Raw genomic sequence first — 8358 nt, 5'->3', positions numbered from 1 at the left:
GTTCATCTTGAGATAGGATCTGTGTAAATACTTGATATGCATCATCTCATTTAATCTTCCCCCGAACTCTCTAAGGTAGGAACTATGATTGTCCCCATTGTCCAGATAAGGAAACCAAGGCTTAGAAAACTTCAGCTCCTTGATCAAGGTTACATAGAAACCTTACATAGAAACCTACAGAAAGGGGAGAGCTCCATTCTGGACCCATGTGTGTTACCAAAGCCCTTGTTCTCAACCTCTGCACTCCACTTAATCCGCACAACCAGGCTGCCCGTTAATGCCTATTGCTTCCCCCATCTGACAGATGTGCAGATGGAAAGTTCAGGGAAGTTAAGCACCCGGTTCCCACACTAGCACTGCCAGGCTGGGACCAGCGCCGGGCATTCTGTCTCCTGGCCTATGCTTCCCAGCACCCTGGGAAGGGCAGGCATGGGAGAAATCCCCTTCCTTGTAAACAAGACCCCGAGGTGGAAACTGGCCAGCTGTCCATTAAACTTGCAGTACAGGAGAGCGGTAGGATGCACACGAAAAGAAGGAACAGTCTTAGCAGGTTTACTGGGACTTCCAGACAGAGAGAAGTCTGTTCTCGTGCTTGTACCTCAACTTTTCAGCCTTTTGTTAAATGGGGCTGATGGTCAGGTATGAAGTGCCCTACTCACTGCTGGCTTCAACTTGCATCTTCTCATCCTTACCTCCAGCAGCTCCACCACTTCCACCAAAGTACCGGGAGTTGTATGTGCCTTCAGTCTGAGCTCCATCTGCATACAGTTCCCTGTGATTATTCACTAAACATCTGCTATGTGCTGGGCATCGTGCTAACCTCTTGGTTCTTCAACCGCCTCTTCTAATAAAGTGAAATAATCTTAGTATCCTCTTCATGGGAATGTTATGAGGATTACATGAGCCAATTGTGTAAACCACATCCCTAACAAAGGACCCATATCTAGCATATATAAGGACTCCCAATACTCCGCATTAAAAAAACAAACAATTCAATTAGAAAGTGAGCAAATGACACGAAAAGCCATTTTACCAAAGAGGATATATAGATGGAAAATAAGCACGTGAAAAGGTAGGCAACATCACTAGCTATTAGGGAAATGCAAAATAAGACCATGATGAGATGCCACCATACACCTATTAGAAGAGCTAAAATAAAAAAAATAGTGGTAACAACAAATGCTGGTGAAGATGTGAAGAAACTGAATCACTCACACATTGCTGGTGGAAATGTAAAATGGTACAGCCGCTCTGGGAAACCACTGACTCTTTCTCAAAAAACCCAAGAAATGTACTCCTGGGCATTTATCCCTGAGAAATGAAGACTTATGTTCAAATAACACCTATACATGAATGTTTATAGCAGCTTTATTTGTAATAGCCCCAAATTGGAAACAACCCAGATGTCTTTCAATGGTTGAACTATGGTACATGCATACCATGGCATATTACTCAGTGATAACAAAGGGATGAACTATTGATACACACAACAACTTGGCTAGATTATGCTGAGTGAAAAAAATCCAATCTTACAAAGTCACATATTGTGTCATTCCATTCAGATAACACCGTTGAAATGAGAAAATTCTGCAGATGGAGAATCTACTAATGGTTGCCAGAAGTTAAGGATGGTAGAAGGAAGAAGGCTGGTATTTCTATAAAGGGGGAGCATAAGGGAGGTTTTTGTTGAGATAGAATAGATCTGTATCTTTTTTTAAAAGATTTTATTTATTTACAGAGAGAGAGAGAACAAGTAGGGGGAGCAACAGAGGGAGAGGGAGAAGCAGGCTCCCTGCTGAGCAGGAAACCTGATGCGGGGCTCCATACCTGGAACCTGGGGTCATGACCTGAGCCGAAGGCAGACACTTAACTGACTGAGCCACCCAGGTGCCCCAATAAATATGTATCTTGATTGTGGTGGTGGTGACACAAATCCACACAAGTGATGAAACCACACATACCTACAAACACATCATCATAACAACGTCAATTTCCTAATTTTGATACGGTGCTACAATTATAAGATGTAAGGAGAAAACTGGGTGAAGGGTATGAGGGATGCCTCTATGTTTTTTTTAAAGATTTTATTTATTTATTGAGAGAGAGAGAGAGAGAAGGAGAGCACGAGCGGGGGTGGGGGGAAGCAGCAGAGGGAGAAACAGACTCATCGAAGAGCAGGGAGCCAGATGTGGGACTCCATCCCAGGACCCCAAGATCATGACCCGAGCCAAAGGCAGGTGCCCAACCGACTGAGCCACCCATGCGCCCTGCAGATCTATGTTTTAAATGAGTGGTAAAGAGTTTCGATCAGTGCCTAAGTAAGTACTTAATCAATATTAGCTCTCATTGTTATTACATAATTCTCCTTATTACTGTACACAAGGCATTTCATTTAATGCTCACAATAAGTTTATGGGGAAGATTGTTTTTACCCCCATTTTGCGGACTGGAATACTAAGACTTAGGCACATTAGATAACTTGTCTAAGTTTACATACCCAGAAAGACCTAGAAATTGAAGCCAAAATCCATAGACCTCCCATATACATGTGGGTACAAAGGCCAGTAAGATCAAAATCTCTGCTCTAGTCAAGCTCATAACACAATGACTGAAGTAAGAGATATAACTCAAACCCAAGCAGAATGTCATACCTGCTGTATAAGTTCTGTGGGGGGACAGGAGCAAGAGGAATAAAAGAATTCCAACTGAAGAGATCTAGGAAGGCTTCCTGGAGGAGGTGGCATTTGGGATTGTTTTGAAAATAAGTAGGAGCTCAGTGGGCATGGAAGGGAGTAGTGGTGCAGGAAAAGGCATGTCACAAAGAAAGAACCTGATTGTTAAGGGGTGGGAGTGTTTGGAGGAGAGCAACAAGCCCAAGGCATGTGACCAGAGGCAGATGCAGATTAAGGAAATGCAGAGAGCAGTCAGCGAAGATGGACTTGGAATGACAGGCTAGGGATTGGGCTTGTTCTCCCAGCTTTGGTTCACTGCAACCTCCAAAGTCTGCTGTGGACATTAAGAGGCAATGTCTACAGTACATGCACAATGAAAACAATGTACACAACCAGGGGCCAGCTTTCTGTTCATGTTGAAACAGTCAGGCAGGGCTGCGCAGGGATTCTGGGCTCCCAGGAAGTGAAGAGGTCCTGGAGGTCTATAGAAGGACCTCCAGATAAAGTTTTCCAGGGTCCTTCCAAGGCCAAGCCCCAGCAGATCCTGAAGGCAACCTCTGCCTCTCGGGTGTCCTAGGGCCCCACAACAGTTATCCTGGGCTTTGGAGTTTTATTTCCTAACAGTAAGTTAGGAACCCTATCACACTTGTACTTATCTTCCTTCTCTGACATTAACTTCTGTGTGCTCAGGATCCAAGACTGTCTGGGTCATCGTTGAACCCGGCTTGGAGTCGACCGCATAGAGGTGTCCAGATTCAGTTCCATTCCATCAATCCAGTGTTGATTTACCAGGTACCTGCCAAGCACAGACCCTGTGCTCGGGATTGGAAGTGAAAGAACAGGATGCAGTCCCTTAGCGGAGAAGAGACAACCACGGTGCAACACACACGGAGCAGTGGCTGAGCCAACGGTCCAGAGGCAAAGGGACAGGAAACTACCCAAACTGACCGGTGGAGACAGTAGCATCTGCGTAACTTATCTTTAAAAATGTGGAGGTGAAGCCTCATTCTCCAGGAGAACGGGCACGGCTGGTTGTGGTGTCCAGAAATTCTTAACGCAGCTAAACTGAAACATAGACCGTGCCTCCATCTCAGTAAATGTATTGCAACGGTGACGATGAGACCTGTAATTTTTTTTTTTGCTAAAGTCATGAGTGAATATTGGAAGTAAATGACCTCCATATTAAAAATGTATTAAGGAATAATACATTTTAGATCACTAGCCAAAATAGCAATGTACTTTCTGCAATCCGACTTCCAGAGCTCTAAGGTGAATCATTAGAAGAAACTAGAGTCCAAAGACGCTAGGTGGTAAACTGATGAAGTATGTCATCACTATGTCCATATTCCAGTGAAAAGAAAAGAAGCTCAGGAAGAGAACTGTGACAAGGCTGACTGACAGACAGTGGGGGATGAGGAGCTGTCGACATGAGATCTTTCAAAAAGGCCTATCTTGAAGATAAGTCGACTCAGATTTTGTAGGAACTAGGTGACTTTGATGGGTAGTAGAATGACTCATAACATGTAAAACTACTTAAATAAAAATTTATTGACTAAAAAAATTTTTTATTGACTTAAAAAATTGTGGAGCTGGTATCTGGTTGCCTGTGGGTGTTTGCAGTTAGGATTGTTGCTCGAATGTTCACTTTGCTTTGCCTTTACTGGACTATTCCCGGGGCCCGGCTTAGCCGATGCTTTGGGAAGATGATTTTGAGCCGTACAGATAGCTTTCTTCAGAGGTACACTCAAGCTACAGAAGGAAAAATTAGATAAAAGGAGCAGCTGAGAGGGACCTCAAAGATCCCCTGGGACACCTGCTTTCAACCTTGGTTTTCTGGAGCCTCAGGGTTCCAGCTGGGCAGGGAGACAGCTCTGGGAAAGGGGATGCTGATGGCATGGGCTCAGGGTCTCCTGCCTCCACCAAAAGAGCTCAGTGGAACCTTTCTTGCACATTGACATTCCAAATAAGTTGGAAGAAAGCTTCCATGGTTTAAAGGTTCAAAACCCGCTAACTAGTCCTACACAGCCATCACCATCTTCATCACCATCATCATCATCTCCACCACCACCACTATCACCACCATCATCACCATCATCACCACCACCACCTTCATCATCATCTCCAACGTCACCATCATCACCACCACCATCATCACCAGCACCACCTTCATCATCATCACCTTCATCACCACCACCACCATCATCACCACCACCGCCATCATCACCACCATCATCATCATCAACACCACCACCACCATTTCTCACAATAGCTGATTTGGAGTGTTTCGCATGTGCCAGATGCTATTAAAAGTGCTTTGCATGCATTATCTTGTAATCCTCACAGCAACTCTAAGAGGTAGGTACCATTATTATCCCATTTTACATAGGAGAAGACTTAGACCCATGGGTTAAATAATTTGGCCAAAGGACACAGATTATAAGCAATGGAGCCCAGCTTTGAGCCTATGCGACTGGCTTCTGCACCCACATGGTTTTCCACTACCGGGTACCGAGGAAGGTGGGGCCCAGAGAGAGACAGGGAGTTGTCCCAAATCCCACAGTGTGCTCAGCAGGGACAGAGCCATTCCCCCTCAGAGCTTCTTCCTTCTGACCTGCTCCTTCCTTCTCTCCCTCTTCATCCTCAGTGTGCCTTCTAGAACTAACTCACAAGTGGTTTTAAATAGACCATCTCTTGGTTGCCAGGCATCTGTGCTTCCATTCTGGGAGCCGCTGATGGAGAGGAGCTGCAATGGCTGGTCTGCTTCAGGCATCCCTGTTCTGAATGGGGCTGGGGCTCTCTCCCTCTTGGTCTACTGGCTTCATTTCTCACTCTCTACTCTAGATCAAGTGGGCTTTGGGCAAGGCATTCCAGACACTTCACAGGCTGCTCTGTCTGTCCACCCACCTCTGTTTGCTCCTCTACACATACCGTAGCCATTGCAGATAAGTATATATCCTGCCCCTTTGCCGGGGCTGTTCCCTCTGTTGACAACACCCTTCCTGACTTGTTGGCCTGGCGTACTGCTCCTCAGATGTCCCCTCTCTAGGGTCCTGACCTCCTGCCAAGGCAGAAACAATCACAACCTCTCCAACACCCTCCCTGTAACAGCACCTGTCAGCTGGTACTCTAACCATTGACTGACCCCACTTCCTTGATTCAAACACATGCAGGTGGTCCCATTTTTACTTTACTAAAATCAGGATGGTTCTGACAATCTATGCTCCTCACTAATTTGGGAGTATTTCTTGCCTCCTGAAACACTGTTGCTGAATCGATGAAGTATTTTGTAATCAGTGTCATCTTAGGATCCAGGAAACACAGGACTTCTCTTTCTCCCTCCAGACTGAGTTCACCTGGGTTGGGGTGAGCCTTGTGTCTCTGTGCCCCCAGCAGGTAGCACAGGGAGGGACAGAGGAGGGACCACTTGGTGGTGAGTTGTGGTGCTCATGGGCTGGATGGTGCCCTTTGTGTCCAGGTCGCCACGGGTTACCTTCAGGGCTCTAAACGCCAGCCATTTGCCCACTGCCCATCGCGTTCATGCAACTGCCTTAGCAAGAGCAGCAGACTTCATTTCCCCCCTGTGTTAGTTTGCTACGGCTGCCATAACAAAGTACCACAGACTTGGTGGCTTGAGCAACAGAAGCTTCTTTTCTCCCAATTCTGGAGGCTAGAAATCTAAGACCAAGGTGTAAGAGTTAGTTTCTTCTGAGGTGTCCTTCCATGGCTTATAGATGGCCATCTACTCCCTGTGTCTTCACATGGTCTCACCACTGTCCGTGTATCTGTGTCCTAGTCTCCTCTTTTTATAAGGACACCAGTCATATTAGACTAGACTCCACTCCAATGACCTCACTTTAACTTAATCACCTCTTCAAAGACCCTATCTTGGAATACAGTCACGTTCTAAGGTACTGGATGGTAGGACTTCAACATATGAATTTTGGGGGGATACAATTTGGACCATAACACCCCCCTAAGGTTGAACAAGCTCAGTAGGAAGCATGCCAGTTGCAAAGTCTAAATTGTACTTCACCCTGTGCTCTGCCTCCACTTCCCTCTCTTAGAAGTAGCGACAACAGACCAGCCCCTTGCCCTTGGCTTCCCCGAATTTCCAAGAGAATTTTTCAGCATACCTTCTTCTGATCTCTGTTATCATCTATTTAATTCCTGGCTCCTCATCCAGGCCTTCCAACAGAAATCTCCAAAGGCAGCTGCCCGCCACTTCTCTCTGAACTTCACCCCTATATATAAATTATGGGTATCTTAGACTTGATAGGATTTTTCAAAAACAGCTTACCATTGTCCTACGCCTTGCCTATGGTACACATCACTAGTCAAACACAGTACATTTTCCTGCAGAATCTAATGCCAGGCAGCCAGGGCCAAATGCATTAGCCTGTGAGTTGGGTCACACTTGCAGTTATGGACCTCGATGTCCTTGAAGGGACCTTCTAATCAGAAATCCTGTGGATCCTTGGGTACAACATCCATACACTAGATTGCTTGGGAGAGTCCCAAATTTATACGATTTTTACTCTCTTCAATAAAAGCACCTTATAAAGTATTGAATAAGTAACGATGAGTGTCTGGATTCTTTTTGGGGAAACATTTGGCCAACCCTTGGACTCTGGGCCCAACAGGTACAATTTCAATGTGGCTAGGTGACCAGAAATCTGATCTTTCTGTTAGATGGCCCAAGCCAGGGAACAAAGGAATAGAACTGGTAGGATATTCATCCACTCACTTATTCCTTTTTTTTTTTTAAGATTTTATTTATTTATTTGACAGAGAGAGACACAATGAGAGAGGGAACACAAGCAGGGGGAGTGGGAGAGGGAGAAGCAGGCCTCTCGCTGAGCAGGGAGCCCAATGCAGGGCTCAATCCCAGGACCCTGGGACCATGACCTGAGCCAAAGGCAGACACCTAACGACTGAGCCACCCAGGCGCCCCTACTCACTTATTCCTTTCACAGACATTTACTGAGTACCTATTATATGCTTGGCACTGCTCTAAGGGATGAGGATTCACAAAGGTAGCTATAGTCCTCATTGTTGACCAGGTGCTAGACCCAATAGCATTCTATCTGCATTTAATCTTTTATGGCCTCAATTTTGGTACATTTCCCTTTCTATAGCAATATTGCTCTTGTCCACTAAAATTCATGTACTCCCTTCCATTGCACATAGTTATAGATGAGAAGGGGTCTCCCTCTCCCAGCAAGCAACTACAGTCCCCGGCCCCCTTGGCATCTAGGTTTAGCCATGTCCTTCACTGACGGAATATAAGATGTGACAAGAGTCACTTCTGGGCTGAGGCTTACATGAAGGAGGTGAGCCTTCCCTGCATCCATTTTCACTTCCATTGGCTAGATGCAGGTTACTTTAAGGCTCTAGAGAGGATGGTGAGGCCACAAGGTAGAAGGAGCCAGGGTCCCTAAATCACTGGGTGGATGAAAGCCACCCACTGTCACCAGATAGATCAGCCTTGGACTATGGTGTAAATATTGCATTTGAGCCTTTATACATTTTGGAATCTTTTTGTTATAGAAACTTACATTACCCTAACCAACACAACTTTTAAGTGGAGTCAGTCTCATCGCTACACCAATTGAGACATATCTTTGTAGCTCCATTGCCTACCTTCAAGAGAGCTCTTGGATGCGGGAACCCAAAGGAAATGTCCCTC

General features: G+C 45.6%; 1 non-coding gene across 1 annotated transcript; it reads left to right on the top strand.

Annotated features, from left to right (window-relative positions):
• The first annotated feature begins 3671 nt into the window (after window positions 1-3671).
• LOC116638986 lies at window positions 3672-3806 on the top strand. The gene has a single exon (XR_004300753.1). It is a non-coding gene; the product is annotated as a small nucleolar RNA SNORA1 (small nucleolar RNA).
• Window positions 3807-8358: the final 4552 nt, after the last annotated feature.

The sequence above is a fragment of the Phoca vitulina genome, unplaced genomic scaffold, assembly GCF_004348235.1.
Source record: "Phoca vitulina isolate PV1807 unplaced genomic scaffold, GSC_HSeal_1.0 scaffold16, whole genome shotgun sequence".
Taxonomy (NCBI): Eukaryota; Metazoa; Chordata; class Mammalia; order Carnivora; family Phocidae; genus Phoca; species Phoca vitulina.
The sequence above is the reverse complement of the archived record's forward strand: the minus strand, read 5'-3'. Positions and strand labels throughout refer to the sequence as shown.